Genomic DNA, 17,524 nt, shown 5'->3' on the forward strand with positions numbered 1-17,524 from the left:
GTAGGACTGTATCTAAGCAAGAAGTTATAAGGGTAGCACACAATGCCACGTTAAAACAGCATCAATATTCAAAACCCACAAGGGTGTTATGTTGGATGACTGACATGACTGACGGAGTCCTTCCTTCCTATATGGGATGATTAATTTTATGTATGAATAAACTATATGGATACAGGGCTGGGAGTATAGCTCAGTGGTAGAACACAAGCCTCGCATGCATAAGACCCTGGGTTCCATGCCCAGCACAAAATTATAATAATAAAATAATATAACAAAATGCATTACAGTGATATAAAGAGGACATGTACCAGAAACACATCCAAAGAAGATAATATATGTTCCTCTCTGAGGTACATTTCCATGAGTGATGAATGATTAGTTCTTTCAAATGGAAATATTTGCTCTATGGCAATAAATTATTCTGATTCTCATTTATTTTGTTATCATGCATTTCTTGGAAAACTTACTGGTGAAATTTGTTGCAAACCAATTGAGAGATTACAAAATACAGAAAAATAAACATTTTATTAATCCTTCCACAACTCAGTTCTTAATTTACGGACAGTTTGAATATCACAGATCATGGTCTGCATATGCATGTACTCTTCCATGAGCTTAACAGATTCCTTTTTACTGCAAAGAGCTGAAAGAAAGAAACTAAAAACATGGTACTGCGAAGAAGAAGAATCAGTTATAAGGAGAGAGCACATTTTTTTTAAAGGTAAGTTAGGTATTTCCTTTTTTTTTTTTTTTTTTTTAATTTGCTGCTGCCAGGATATTTGGAACTACAGAATATAATTTACCCACAAATTAGATGAAGGCCCCTTTCAAATGTTTTCACATATAATGCTGGTTTTTTTCTTCTCTTTAAAAAAAATGTTATTTTTGAAATAGCTAGAAGAGAGGAGATTTTGAATGTTCTCACCAGAAAGACATCATAAATGTCTAAGGTGATAGGTTTGCTAATTACCTGATTTAATCAGGGCAACATTGAAACATAACATTGTCCTCCATAAATTTGGACAATTATTTTGTGTCAATTAAAGGTAAAACTTACCCGGTCTTCCTACTGATGGATACTAAAGTTTCTCATAATCTGTTTTGCTACAGCAAACAATGACTGAAAAACAACATTTTTACACATTCATCCACTTTTTTTTTTTTTTTTTTTTTTTTGGTGTTGGAGATTAGAACCCAGGGCCTTGTGCATGCAAGGAAGCATTCTATCAACTGAGCTATATTCCCAGCCCCATGTTCATCCACTTTTTTATGTAAGTATATCTTTAGGATAAAGTCTTAAAATGTGGAATTGTTTGGTCAGAGCATGTGAGTTTATAATTGCTACGGGTATCATCCAAGAGCCCTCTTCAGGAACTTGCTCCTTTGCATCCCGCCAGTAATGTATTTCCCCAGCACCCTAGTGACACACTGTGTTCAAAACTCTTTTGCTAATCTGGTGGGTGAATATTGATACCTCATGGCAACTCCAATTTGCATTTCTTTTATTGTAACAGTGGTCCACTTTATGTTTTGCAAGTAGCCCTTGCTGCTCTGCTACTGCAACTTATTTTTTAAATGGACAGGTTTCTTTTTCTAGCTTTCTCTTTTCCACCTTAATCCCCACCCCCCACCCCTGCCCCCACCCTGAATCTCAGGGAAACAGGATTACCTTTCTTCCTCATTCCACGCAGAGTTATCTGTCCTTGAGCACAGACCCAGCACAGGAATGAAGTAATTTGGGCATGGCACCAGAAGATTCCCAGAAATGATTATCTTCCAAATTAACAAGCGAATTACAGCTCTGGACAGAAAATACTGGAATTTAGCCTTTGAATCACCTCTTTAAAGCCCCCTATTCACCTGGGACAGGAGTCAGTCTTCTGTGCTTCTCCTTTGCTAGCAAAGCAATAAGCATTCTTCTTCCTTTTACTCAAAACCATGTCCTCATTATTGGATTGGCATCTGGAACAAGGACCAAGATTTTGGTAGCATTGGTAAGGGGTCAAGTTGACCATTTTCCATATGGTTAAAGGCTATTCAAGTTTCCTTTCCTATGAGCTATTTACATTCTTGACCCATTTTTAAAGTAGATTGTTCATCCTACTTTCACACCTTATTTTTCAACAATAACTTTAATTTCATTATAGCCAGTGAACTCAAGTACCCTTTGTCAGTAGTTGCACATAGAAAAAGTGTAGAGTCACTCAATTGACTAAAAGCACACCTTCAGACAAAATGTACTGATGCCCGAATTGTCTTTCTCAGCTCATCCTAAACCTCTAAGTTGTAAAGAAAACTGTCCTCATGGGGGTGGAATGTGGGTTTTGTTTGTTTTATTTTAATCCCAGAAGAGTTATCTGTGGTAAACTCTGTTTCTGGAATAGAGTATCTAAGCACATTTTCTGAGGAATTTTGAGTGACTAAAATAAAACTTTGGGCGAGGCATGTTGGCACACACCCATAGTTCACCTGTAGCTTCAGTGTCCTGGGGAGGCTGAGGCAGGAATATCACAAGTTCAAAGCCAGCAACAGCAATTTAGCAAGATCCTAAGCAACTCAGTGAGACCCTGTCTCTAAATAAAATACGAAATAGGGCCGGGGATGTGACTCAGTGGTCAAGTGCCCCTGAGTTCAATCCCCAGTATTAAAAAAATAAAGTAAATAAATAAAAACAAATAAAGCCTTGGGCTCAATTGTAAGTGCTTGCCTTGCATGCATGAGGCCCTGGGTTCAATTCCAGCACCACAAACAGACAAACAAAAATTCATTCAGTGGAATTCCAAGGCTATTTTGTGCAAGTGCCATCTCTGTAAAAAGTGGTTCTCTGATGAATAATAAAAAGCTATGATAGAAAAAAGTAGCCTTAGTATTCCTTCACGGTATCACAGTTTCTGCCTTTTCATGAACAGAAAAAAGAAAATGATACTACTAAATATCTGAAAGCCTTTATCCTACTCCCCACCCTCCATTAGGAGAGATTATCTTGCCCATTAAAAGAGAGAAGTGGAAAAGTCCCTTTGCCGCTTTGTCAGTCTGGGGATGGTTTAAAGTGCCTGTTTACAACCCCTAAATATCACATTGCTCTTGGCAGCTGATATTTCTCAGCTGGTGACTAACAGATAATGTATTTTACGCAAAGTAGAATATGCTGCGTGGAAAGGCTTGTGAATATTAGTTTGAACTGGCTTTGTCTTAGATACCTATCTGGAATTCAAAGAGTGTGAAATGGGTGGTGAGGACACCAAGAAGACAGAGGACAGTGACACAGACAGCAAGATGGAGATCAGGAGACAGTTTTGTGAACACCTGCAGGTCGGATGTGGCTTCCATGCCAGACTGGACAAAAGCAACCAATCCAAGAAAATAACTGCTAGCATCAAATCATGTTTGATCTTCTTGTTTTGGTTTGGTTTTAGTGCTGAGAATTGAACCCAGGGCCTTGGCCTGCTAAGCACATGCTCTGCCACTGACCTACACCCCCAGCAAACATCCAATCATACTTTAGTGAGGTTAAATTCAGGAAAATTAGATGAGAATCAGGGAACTTGTTCTTAACCCAGAGACACTTCATTGAAACCACTCTTGTTACCCTTCATAAAATGTATAGATCTTCATTTATCCGTCTGATTAAGAAGAAAAAAGACTGTAGACCAGAAGCCAAATTGAAGGTATAACCTGGGTTTTAAATATATATGTATATATCTCAGTCAAATTCCCTAGAAAATAAAACCTGAGGCAAAGATTATGTGCTAAGGCTAAGTAGGGAGGGTGTAGTCTCTTAAGGCTATAAAAGTGAGGAAGAGAGGTGAGGCAAGAGGGAAGGAATGCAAATACTGGGTGGTGTGTTAAGGAACTGGTCATAACTTCACAAGGAAACAGCTACTTGCTGGTTCCTGCATGTGGCCTTGCAGCAACCACTGGATGGGAAGGGGCAATGGAGAAACAAAGAGGGATTTATCTTCTTGGATACCAGCTCTTTGATGCAAAATTTAACTTCCCTGCACTTTCAGGTTGTAACTCAGTCACTTCATAAGGGAGTCTGTGGAGAAGTTAGATTCCATGTCCCTCTAAACTGCCTTCAGGAGCAGGGAAGAAGGCAGCCATAGTGGAAGATACAGGTCGGCCTGTGGCCTAGAGCCACTGAGGTTCCTTTTGCAGCAGGTAAGATGTGGTCTTATCAAAATCCCACCCTCTCCTTCAGGGCAGAGGTCTACATAGGAAGTGGCTAAGGTTCATGGGCAGGTGGGGCTAGGAAATCTTTTTTTTTTTTTTTTTTTTTTTGTGGTGCTGGGGATTGAACCCAGGGCCTTGTGCATGTGAAGCAAGCACTCTACCAACTGAGCTATATCCCAGACCCCGGAGTTGGGAAATCTGTGAGGTACAAAAATTGGTCTGGCAGAGTTTTATCTTAAAATTATAAGGAATCATTTTAAAACCTTTTAAGATCCAAGGATTGGAAGTTTTGTGGAGTTTATCATGAATGACTTTCAGATGAAAAGAATCCCCAACTCATAATAGGTACAGGTGTTAATTGTATTATTAACAAGATTTATGATTGCTCAAATATTTTTTTACGATTCTTCAGATCGATTTCTGGGCTGAGTTTACGCAAGCTTTTTCAGACAATGTTTATTATTATAAGTGATTTTTAAAGGAGTGTTCATGAATAAAAAAAAATTTTCATAACCACAGTGCTTTATTCCAACTCAAATATAATAACTTGTGCCAAGACGTGTATCCCAACTTCTAGACACGGATTTCACTAAAACACCTATTGCACTAAGGATAAAAATCACCAATGCTTCTGCGTATTTGTGTGCTGTGACAGCAGTCTTGAGAGATTATGATGGGAGAAAAAAAAAAACAATGAAACACTGTCAATAAAACAAGTTTCAATAAATAAATGAAACAGGTTTCATACATGGAAAGATAACAAATTCTTAGCAAATACAATCAGATAATATTGGAAATTTAAATGAAACTAAATGAATTGAATGAAACCATCTGAGGAAGTTAGTCTTTTGAACTTCAGGTTCTTTTGGATTCTAGAAATTTATTTCAACCAGTAGCAGAAAGCTAACCTAGGGAACAACACATGGACACTTGTCCCCAAGACTGTTGTACATTTTCTTTATGTCCTTTCCACACCCCCATCACCAAAAGCTCTAGCAAGAACAATCTGTTTTCCTGCTTAACCATATTTTCCTCTGAATGTACCATCTCTCTCCTTTGGCTTCTCTCTAAGAACCTCCCAGCCCTTATGTGGTCAAGAAGCTTGCTTGTGGCACTTGAAGAATATTCACATAGTTACTTCATATCCTGTAGGAACAAAAACAGACAGCATAAGAAATTCTGTCACCACTCACTGAAGTAGTTTATCGCCTTGTCTTTTGAAGGCTCAGTGTCAAAACTTCAAGGAGAGGATAAATAGTCCAACCTGGGCTGGAGTCTGGAGTTTGGATGTCTAAGATGAATCCGAAAGGATGTGGATTTACATGTTAGTACCTGAAAGCGGATGCAGCCCCCACCCTGGAATGAATATACACTTCCAAAGGACTTGTTTCCAGAGGGTGGTGGAAGGAACAACAGAGACAGCTATGTGCCCACACGCTCAGCCATCTGCTGTTCCAACCACATGTCTCCCCCCCCCCCATTTCCTGCTCATGATTCATCTATGCTTTTTCTCCTTCTTCAAAGATAACTGTGTAGGCATTTAAGGAGGGGAAAGTCATTAAGAAAAGAGGAATCTGGAGTTATTAGGATGAGGTAGAGCAGATTAAACAGTCTGGAATTTCACAAAGCAAACAGTGTAGGATGCAGACAGGGTTCTTGTCTCTCCTACTGGTGCCTCATTTCAACAGGTTAGCATCCATCACGAACAGGTCACCAAAAATGGCTGCATGTAAATCGAGCACCTGAGTTGCTAAAGAGCAAAAGAGCAAGGCAAAAGGATCCTGGATTTTCCAAGTGGAACTGCTGTTCTTCTCACTTCTTTCTCTAAGTGATGCTGAAACCAATTAATGGGGTCTTGGTGACTTTTTCAAAAAAAAAAAAACCAGACCAAAAATTCGCCACTAACATTATGCTTTTAAAGGAAATCCTGAGCAAAAGTCAGAAAAGGTGATTTTGGCTCAGTCTCCGGCACTAAGGATTATTGGTGACAGTATTCTGTGTGGAAGGAACAAGAGTATATCCATGAGAAGGTTTTTGGTAGGTATTGAATTGCATTGAATTGGGGCCAAATGGGCCTCAGTTCAAATCCTGGTTCTGCTTCCAGCTTCTAGGATATTAGATAAGTTGCAAAATCTCTGGGGACATCAAATGCCTTTTATGTAGGCCCTCAGATAAGGAAACCTGTTCTGTTAATGGAGTGAACTAAAGGGGATAATGTATGTAAAGTGCTTCATGTGGTCCTTTAAACGAGGTAGTTAAGCAACTTAAGCAACTATCAGGTGAATATGAGTTTTTTTCTTTTTTGGAGGTGGTTCTGGGGTGGAACCCAGGGACTTGTACATGCTAGATAAGTGCTCTACCTCTGAGTTACACACCAATCCTGCACTTCTTTTTCTTTCTTTCTATGTGTGTATGTGTGTGTGTGTTTCATTTCCTTATCACTTCAGTTTCTGCCACAACCTGAGCCTAGCAAAGTGCTTTAGGGAGAATTGGGGTCTGTCTCATTCTAGAATGGCTTCTATCATTATCAGAGGAAAGGCAAATGTGTAGGACCTGACAATAGAATTGCATGGGACATACACTCCTTTATAATCCAAGACACAGAGGAGAAGGAAAAAACAGAAACAAACAGAGCCAGATAACACCCTCACTATCCCTCCCAATAGTGACCATATCACTTGCAGAAAGCGAGGGATGGGTCTTATTGCTAAGGAGAGCATCCAGATCCCAGATCAGACCAAGCTCCTCAGACTCCAGTATGATGCCTACATTTTCTCATCTGTGAGATGGGTGTTAGAATAGCACCTAGGTCTTAGGTTGTTATGATGATGAAATGAGAGAACCTATCTGTGGAAAGGACTGAGCCCAGGGCCCAGGGCAGTCATTAATTCATACATTGTTGTCTACTGCTATTACTTTGTACTTTATGTCAATATGTGGTATTGATTGACCTGCTGATTGACAGGTTTTCATTTAATAAATGGATTTTCAATAAATGATTTGCATAAAATAAATGATGACCATTTATTTTCTTAGCCACTCTATTGCATTAGCCAGCTTTTCATCCTTGTGAAAACAAAGCCTGATAAAAACAATTTAAGAAAGGAAAGGTGTATTTTTACTAGAAGTTTAAATACAGGTCAGCTGGTTCCATGGCTCTGGGCCTGAGGTGAGGCAGAACGTCATGGTGGAAAGGTGGAGCAGAGGAAAGTGGCTCATCTCATGGGGCCCAAGAAGCAGACAGAGAAGAAGAAGGGGCTGTGGACTAGATGTAGTAGCCAAGGCAGACCCCCAAGGAACCACTCCCTCCAACTAGGTTTCACCTCCAATTCCCACCACCTCCCAGGAGTCCATTCAGCTATCAGTGGATCAGTCCACTGATGAGGTCACAGCCCTCGTTCCCAAGAGCCCCAGCTGTGATCCTTGCTTTATTGGAGACAGAACCTTCAAGACCTGAGCCTTTGGGGGACATTTCAGATCCAAACCCTGACAATCATCAGCCATTTTTTGAGATCCTCTTCTATGCTGGTGCTAGGTAGACTCGGGAGATAGTGAAGTTGCTTGGGCAAGAGGCTTCAAGGCCAAGCAGGGAAAGGGATATATGAGGAAAAACAGGACAGGACAAGATATACAAGTGTCATCAGAGAGATGTGTATGAAAAACTCTTGGAACCAGAGGAACCAGGAAGTGCCTCCCAACAAAGGTGCTTTTTGAACTTGATCTTGAAGGATAAGCAGCCCCCCCCCAAAAAAAAACGGGGCTGGGGAATTCCAAGTAACAAAACTAGTTTGCAAAAAGTAATTAAGTTGTGACAAACAGGGCTGGGAACCAGGAGGACTTTAGTGTGGGTGGTGTTTAGCCATTTTTCCGGGAACCAACCCCCGAATTCCTGAGCTCAGGGCTCAACCTCAGGGAGGGGGTATGTAAACCTACCTGCAGCTTAGTCCTACCCTGAGTGCTAGTCCAGCTTCTCTGGGTGCCAGAAAATGTCAGCAGCTCACATCACTCAGTCCTGGGTCAGCCAGGCTCTGGGGTCTGCTCTAGGCTCCTCTTCATTGCTAGCTTCAAGGCTTGCACTACCCACAGCTCTACCTTGTGTTCTGGTTCCATAATTGGGATTTAGGATTATTTCTTCCTCTACATGCTACCTCTCAGTTTCCTTAAGCCTGGAATTCTGCCTTTTTTTTTTTTTTTTTTTTTTTTTTAATCAATCCTTCCTAGAGCCTGGGTCCAGCATGGAACCCAGTCCTTGTCCCAGGGGCCCCATCAAGACTGGTTTGTCCAGTGCTGGTTCTGCCTGCCAGATTCCTTTTCTTCACCCTTCTGCAGGTGGAGCCCAGGCTGATGACTTCTTGTTGCAAGTCCATGATAACAACCATATGGCTGAACTCCTCCATTACTGCCCAGACATAAATTCCCATCTATAACCTGTTTCAGCTGCCTGTCGGAACTGCCTTGTCAAGCCTGGTTTGACTCACCACTGATGGAATTTCTGAGCTCCATTCTGAATATTGCTAATGAAGAATGCAGTTCCTTAGAATTGGAGGTTGCACCAAACATGCATTTGGGAATACAGGCTATCAGAATGCCAAAATGATTGGGTGAGCCCTCGCCCAAGCGTTTAGACATATAGAAGGTATTTAATAAAAGTTAATAGAGGGCATGCTACCCATGAGACTTGGTGTGGTAGGTCCAGGCCTGCATGTGCTGATCAGCATTTTTTTTTTTTTTTATGGCATATCATTTTCTTTAGAATTGCTCAGGAGATTGGGACACCAGTCATATGCTACCAGACACAACTTTTAAAAAACAAACTTCAGAATAAAGTCACAAGAGGAAATGAGGACCATTTGGAAATCTGAGAACCCACATGTTCTCTATTTTTTTTTTTTGAAAAGAATTTCAAAGTTTCAACCTGTTTTAAGGCTAGCCCATCTGGCTGCTTTATTAATGAAAACAGCAGCATCTTCTAATGCTCTTGTGTGAGGCAACAGAACTTCCCAAAAAATCACAGAAAGAACTTTTGATTTGATGTACCATATTTTGTAATTTTTTCTTTGAAAAAAAAAAAAAAGCCCAACTGGAGAGAATTTTAGAGAGAGTTTGTGCATAGAAATATTCAGTGAGTCATGTTTGGTGTTGTAGGTCTATTCCAGTGTGTGGGGTTTCCAGAACAATTACATAAGTGTTAGCATAGCCAGGAACTTTTGACATTTGTGGCAGCTTAATGGAGTTCTTTTCATCATTGAAAATATCCTAATTGTTGTTTCCTTAAATTTTAAAGTGCATAAAACTGGTGAAGCAGCATAAATTGATTTTGAGGCATTTTCAGCAAATATGCCCTGTTGGCAATGAAAGTGAAGAAAGTTTATTTAAGATGAAATACAGGTGATTAAAATGGAATGAATACAATGATCTACTCATCTACCAAAATCGTGTGAGAGCACAAATTTTGCTTCTTTCCTCCCCCACCTATCATCCATCAAGATTTCCTTTACAACCTGGATACCCAGAGCATATTGTTTACTTGTGTAACCATGTATATGATTTTCAACAGCATGATTTTGACAATGTTGTGATTCTGAAAGTTACTAGACTACACTAACATCTTGCTTTTATTTCAAAAGATCACCCCCAAAATAATGTAATAGTCCAAATATCCCTAATGTGTTTGTTGAAATGTTTGGTTGTTGTGTTTTATTTTAACTTACCCAATTTCCAAGGTCTCTTCTAAGATAACAAACTAGAGAAAGACCCAAACAGATGGTCAATGGATCTTTTGGATCTCAAAGGTGAGTCTCTCAAATGCAGGGTTTAGGGACTTTCTAGGAAAGGTAGAGTCCTGGGTTCTTGTGGATGCTTGTTCAATGACTAACACAGATAGGCTACAGGATTATTTTCCTGCAGACAAAAGGCTGTAGATATGGGTGTTACTGTATTTATTGGTTCAAAAGACATGGTGCAAAGGGCAAGTAGGCAGAGTGGGCTCTGACTCACAGAGGCTACTGTCTGCTCGTGCCCTATGAGATTCTGTGGTGGGAAAAACACAGTTCACCAAGTCCAGCTCTGCATGCCCAAGCACTGTTGAATTCTTTCCACATGACCACAAGTACCTGAACACCTTTGCTCTGTGGCAGAGCTGATAGCACAGAGCACCCTGGGAATCCCTATGGAGACGTGAAGAGGCTGTGCGAACTGTGTGGGCAGTGGTCACAAAGGTGAGCGTATAAATGGGATCATGGATTTACTAAGTATCCTTGTGACACACAGTCATCATTAGAGCATGCGTGTTTATGTTGGAGTGCTATGTGCTAGTCAAGACTGCTTCCAAGAATCTACTTGAACATGTATCCCTGGGCCCTATGAGACAAGATAAAAGAGTAATTTGGTGTCCCTGCCAAGTTTCCTAGGGAATGAAAATAATGTTTTAGGAGGAAGTGGGAGGGTGGAGGTGGAAGAAGACAGATGAGCCAGTGAGAAAGCACCACCCAAACCTAGGCCAGGTCAGCGTGCACCTTGAGACCGACTCAAAGTCCGGAGGTCGAGGGAGCCGTCCAGTATTGTTTCACTGAAAAACTCCTCACCTTACTTGTCTAGATCCTTGGCTTGCTGCCTCCAGTAATCCCCAAGACTGGCTAGGTCCATCTGGTCTGTCTGTGGAGTCTCCTACCTTCTCCATCTGTCCAGCCAAGGAGTCCAGCCTCATGCCATCATGCACCCAGACTACTGCAATAGCCGCTATCTGCTCTCCTTGTGTTCAGTCTCCCCTCAACAATGTACTTCTCACCAAGAGAGATCTTTATATTTTTCCATAGTTTAGCCATAGAAATTTGGGGGGATATTTTCATCAGCTCTCAGGATGAACCAGAAGACTCAGAGAGAAACTGGTAGAGTAGGAATGGGATAGATCCAGGGACCATTCAACAGTGTTGCCAGTTTCCTGTCCCAAATCTAAGTTTGTTTGTTTCTCTCTTTCCTCCCCCCACCACTCTCTATCTCCCCCCTCTGTCTTTTGGTACTAGGGATTGAATCCAGGGGTGCTTTACCACTGAGCTACAATCCCCAATCCTTTTTTTCTCTTTTTTTTTAACTGAGCTATAGAAGCAGTGCTCCCAATCCTTTTTGAGACAGGAAAGTTGCTGCAACTGGCCTTGAACTTTCTTTTTTTTTTTTTTTTTTTTTTTTTTAATATTTATTTTTTAGTTCTCGGTGGACACAACATCTTTGTTTGTATGTGGTGCTGAGGATTGAACCCAGGCCGCACGCATGCCAGGCGAGTGCTACCGCTTGAGCCACCTCCCCCCGCCTGGCCTCAGACTTTCTATCCTCCTGACTCAGCCTCCCCAGTCTCTGGGATTACAGTCGTGGGCCACCACACCTGGCATTTACCGATTTTTCTTCTTTCCTCCCTTTAAGAAATGACGGTTTCTTCAGTTTGGGTCAGATGGCTCTTTGTTGATGAGTGAAATGTGGAGGGGACCTACATTTAACAGTGTCATCAGAAATCAACGTGGTGTGGATGATGAATTGTCAAAAATCAGCACATGCCCACAACATGTGGATTATGAAAGGGGCGTCTAAGTGCAGCAGACATTATATTTTATCTCATTTATTCCAATTGTTGGTTCCCTTATTTCTCAATAGCAAAGAAGGGAAGGTCTTCCTAAGGCTTCATGAGATGATGCCTTGTTCATCTTTGTATGCCTGGTCTCTCATAGACACTCATAGACACATACAATAAATATTCATTGTATGAAAGAATGAGTCAATGTTCCGTAAGAGAACGCTTTGTTGTGACCAGTCTGTAAGCTTTCAGAACTACTTTCTGGTCCCCCAACCTCAGCTTTCAGTCATCCTTCCGTCTCCCTGGAACTGCCCCACACTGAGCCCAGAAGCCTTCTTTGCCTCCTCCCTCTTGCTGTTCAAGTCACACACAAGAGCCCTACAATAGCATTCTTCTCTCTCTTCCAGCACTATTTTTTAGACTCCTAATGTGCATTTGTTCCTGGGGTGTTTAGAAGTTCTTGATGAACTAATATCTTTCTTATTTGGCAATAGATTGTGCTTTGAAAACAGATGTGGGTCCTAATATGAACATACTAATTACTAGCTTTGTGACCTTGGGTACATTTTTTAACCTCTCTGAGTCTTGGGTTACACATATGTCCACTGAAGATACCACAGGTGTTAATGAAATAACATATGCAAAGACAGTTGTCATAATGCTTGACATATGACAGGTGTCTGGTGAGTGTCAGGTCCATTCTGCTTTGGTAGCTTACAGATAGAGGCATGAGGGATATCTGCAAGCTAGATTAGGTGATTGGAACTGAAAGGGGGACTTTTTTTTTTTTTTTTTTTTTAAGGAAAAGAAGAAAAAACATACTAAGTTGCTCTTACATAATCATTCATTTTTTTTTTTTTTTTTTTTTTGGCACTAGGTATTGAGACCAGGGGCACTTTACCACAGAAATATTATATTCTCAGCCTTTTTTGTTGTTGTTGTTTGTTTTTTTTCTTCTTGGAGTCAGTGTCTCAGTAAGTTGCTTCGGGCCTTGCAAAATTGCTGAGGCTAGCTTTGAACTTGGGATCCTCCGGCTTCAGCCTCCTGAGCCAAAGGGATGGCAAGTGTGTGCCACTGTACCAGGCTGAATCAATTATTAACTTTTTACTGATTATATAAATCATACCAAATTAGGAATGTTACAGATAGGTTTGAGAGAGAAACAAACCCATATATATATATTCTAAAACAACAACAGAATTAGATATTTCTAAACTAGAATCTGCACAAGTGTGACATTTAATTGGAAGATATTTCTTCCCTAATGAGGGTTGTCATTTTGTTCCACTCTAAGATGCATTTGGAAAATCCTGGATGTGTTGTGATTTGTTGGTTTGTAATCACCTGAGATGTCATTTATATTGGAACATGGGGGGCAGAATAAATCCAGGATCTGAAAGTCAGGAAGCACCCAAATGAGCAAATGAGTTCACTGCCCGGGGGAGCAGGGTCTGCCCAACAACTTTGCTCCTCTGCTGCCTTTGTATATCTTTTGTTTGTGCAGTCGATAAAAGAACATATTAAATTAGTTACACTACATGATGTAATAAAAAATTTAGAGAAGTCAGTTCTAGAAAAAGGAATGAAAGAAATAGTGTCTGCTCTTATCATGTCTTTGCTTTACCTTCACACTTAAAAAAACTCACAAACAAGGTATATCAGCAGAAATCTAATTCAAGTTTCTCTCCCTTTAAGTCAAAAGCATGCTGTCCTGGGTGAAAATTTAAACCAGGTGTTGCTCAGAAGTTCTCTCATTACCCACACCACACCTTTAACCCTAACCTCTACCTCTGCATCTCCAAAATTCTAAGCTGTGCACACATCCAAGATTGTTCTTGGGGAGAATGAGACAGATTTTTCTGGTTCTACTTCCCAGAGTGAAATACCTGGTAGCTCATTAGCAGTTGGAGGAGAAGGAAGGTAAGAGGTAGAACTGGAAGACAGTATCTCCCACCTCCATGCCTCTCTCTTCAGCACAGAGCCTCATCTTCCCCTGTCTCAAGGCAGCCACCATGCCACAACAGGCTGGGGAAAGAAAGACTAGATTTTTCATTAGGGACCCACTTTTACCCCTAGGAAAAGCCACTGTCCATCACAGTGCTTTCCACTATCTCGGACAAAGGGACGCTAGATGCCTAACTATAGATAGCCTATCAGATACTCTTGACCTGGAATTTTCATGTCAAAGTGACCCAAACCTAAGAATGGTTGGAACTCATTTACTCTGGTAGGAAAGGAACTGCATTGCTCTCCAAACCCAAACTCCTAGCTTCTCTTGTACATTTTTTTTTTAAAAATTTCTTAGACGTTGATGGACCTTGATTTTATTCATATATTTATATGTGGTGCTGAGAATCGAACTCAGTGCCTCACACTTGCTAGCCAAATGCTCTACCACTGAGCCACAATCCCAGCCCCTCTCTTGTACTTCTATATAAAGCAGACTCTAGCTTCTTCTTCTGCTCTGTGAGCCACTCTAGAACCTTTCAATACTTTTGTTTGCTTAACATATCCAGAATCTGCTTCTGTTACTCACATTCCAGAACTCTCTTCTCACATGCTTCTGGCTCCAAGGTGCAAGGCTAAAGGTCAAAGTTCAGGGGTGGGGAGAGGAGTGAAACATTAACTAATGCACTGGACTCAATTTTTCTCCAGCCATTTGTCTCTCAAATGTTGGCTTTACCGCGTCCTTTACAGAGTGGTGGCCACACAAACCTGGGAAGAAAAAGGAACCCCTGAGCTAATTTTCCTGGGATTAATTCGGTTGTAAAAGCCAGATTTCCTGGTTCTGCCAATTCAATTATAATGAGACCCATATTCTGGAACAATATCAATGATGTTGGCCTAGGTAGGTAAGTTTCAATAAGACTTGTAAGAGGCAGTGACCAAGTTGCACAGTATTTATAGAACCAATTATGATGGAGAATCAACCATTCCAGTCAGACCAACAGACATTAAAAAAAAAAAAAAAAAAAATCATTGCATGAGAAAATTTCAGATCTCAACCCTCCATTAAGTTTCTACATGTTCCTGAAGATCCTCATCCCTTCATTTGGGTGGCAGTTTTTGTTTGGGGCAGCAGTTTTTTTTTTTTTTGATTGTCCAAAACATTACAGAGCTCATGATATATCATCTTTCATACATTTGACTCGATTGGGTTAAGAACTCCCATTTTTACCCCAAATACAAATTGCAGAATCACATGGGTTATACACTCACATTTTTACATAATGGCATATTAGTAACTGTTGTATTCTGCTACCTTTCCTACCCCCTACTATCCCCCCTCCCATCCCCTCCCCTCCCATCTTCCCTCTGTACCTCCTCTGCTGTTGTTTAATTCTCTCCCTTTTTTCCCTCCTCCTTTCCCCTCACAACCTCTTATAATTTTGTGTAACATTGAAGGTCTCCTAACTTTTCCATATGCTTTCCCTTCTCTCTCCCTTTCTCTCCCCCCACTCGTCTTTGTTTAATGTTAGTCTTTTCCTCATGCTCTTCCTTCCTGTTCTGTTCTTAGTTGCTCTCTTTATATCAAAGAAGACATTTGGCATTTGTTTTTTAAGGATTGGCTAGCTTCGCTTAGCATAATCTGCTCTAATGGGGCAGCAGTTTTTAAAATCAACTAAAATTACCGTCTTTGTCAAAGCAACCAAAAAAAAAAAAAAATTAGAATGTATTTTACTTTTATTTTAAGCAGCAGCTCAAGGTTGTACTACTTTGTATTCCTAGAATGTCACCGTCTTTGGAAGTTATTTTCAGTTTTGCTTTGAAAAGTATCCTAAATCAGCAATCTCCAGCCCTCTCCCCATGGAGTTTGGGGAATAAATGGGAGAAGGGGAAGGCACACACAGGAGAGGTTGTCCCCGAAGCATTCGTTAGAATTTTCCTCCATCTTTGACATTCCTTCTTCTTCCTCTTCTTTGTTTTTGCTGTGAGCACCACTCTAGCTTTCTGATGGGGAAGCCACCTGTGTGTATTTTCACTCAACAAACATTTATTGAATGCTTATTAAAGGGCGGGCACCATCTCTTGTGCCAGGCACTGGTAACCTAAGCAGGCAAAATCCTCACCTTCGAGGAGCTTCCATTCCAAGCAAGGGAGACCGAAAGATCATGATTATAGATCTGCTCATCCCACAGGTAGCCCCTGGGCCTAACCCACGGGCAGGGGATTCTGACGTTCTTACTTTCCAGGTAGAAATGTTTGTTTGTATACAATAGCAACTAGACACATGCTTCAGACAAGGAAAAATCAAATCAGGAAATTGCGAATTTCAAGTAAGTTCACAGAAAGAATATCTTTTATGGAAACATTCATTTCTGTGGACTTCAGTATTTCTTTCCTCTTCTCACTTGGAATTTTTAATGAATAGCTTGCATTTGTGCAATACTCTATGATTGTGGAAGGCCCCTTCCTGCACATAATCTTATCTGGTCCCGTGAGAAGGAGTGAGTAGGTATTCTCTTCATTTGACGGAGGAGAAAAAAGACTCAAATGACTGGTTCAAATGCACTCAGCTGCCTTAGTATAACTAGAAGCTCTTTTCCACTTACTTCTTCTCCATCTTTTTCATCTATAATTAAGTGCTCTGCTGCTATGAATTTGATTGGCATTAGTTATCATATTTTGCATTTTGTAATTTTTTACAATGTTAGGGATCAAACCCAGGGCCTTGTGCACACTAAGCAAGTTCTCTACCCTGAGCTACATCCCCAGTCCCCATAATATTTTGATTAGGAAACAAATAGACATACACATACGTATAGAAACTACACATGCCTGACATTTTCTACCATCATTTTTCAGATATTATTATTTGTAAGAGAAAAATTACTGGTGAAACTGGGGCTTGAAACCAGGACTATCTGATTGCAGAATCCTCTTTTCTATTCATTTTCATATTAGAGTCAAACTTTGTTATTTTTAGATATACATGACAGTAGAGTCTGTTTTGACATATTATACGTACATGAAGTATAACTTCCTATTCTTGTGGTTGTACGTGGTATGGAGTTTCACTGGTCATGTATTCATATATGAACATAGGAAAGTTATGTCCAATTCATTTTATTGTCTTGTCTTTTCTATTCCCATTCCTTCATTCTCCTTTGTCTAATCCACTGAATTTCTATTCTTCCCTCCCTTTCCTCCTCCATCTTATTGTGTGTTAGCCTCTGCACATCAGAGAGAACATTTGGCCTTCGTTTTGTTGGGGAACTGGCTTATTTCACTTAGTCTCCAGTTCCATCCACTTACTGGAAAATGCCATAATTTTATTCTTCTTTATGGCTGAGTAATGTTCTATTGTGTATACGTATCATATTTTCTTTATCCACATATCTGTTGAAGGGCGCACCTAGGTTGGTTCCATAGCTTAGCTATTGTGAATTGAGTTGCTATAAACACTGATGTGGCTGTGTCACTGTAGTATACTGATTTTAAGTCCTTTGGGACTTAAAAGGAGTGGGATAACCGGGTCAAATGGTGGTACCATTCCAAATTTTCTGAGAAATCTTCATACTGCTTTCCAGATTGGTTGCACCAATTTGTAATGTATGATTGTACTTTTTGCCCCATATCCTCGCCAACATTTATTGTTATTTGTATTCTTGATAATTGCCATTCTGTAGGGTCAAACTTTAGTTTGAATCCCTATTTTATACACTACAGAGCAGAGGAACTAGCTAGTGGGTAAAAGGTCTACTTAAAGTCACATGATATATCTTAATCATCAAAGAAAGACTGGCTTCTACACTACCTCTCCCAACCAGAGGGAAGCTACAATGG

Source organism: Callospermophilus lateralis, chromosome 4, assembly GCF_048772815.1.
Source record: "Callospermophilus lateralis isolate mCalLat2 chromosome 4, mCalLat2.hap1, whole genome shotgun sequence".
Taxonomy (NCBI): domain Eukaryota; kingdom Metazoa; phylum Chordata; class Mammalia; order Rodentia; family Sciuridae; genus Callospermophilus; species Callospermophilus lateralis.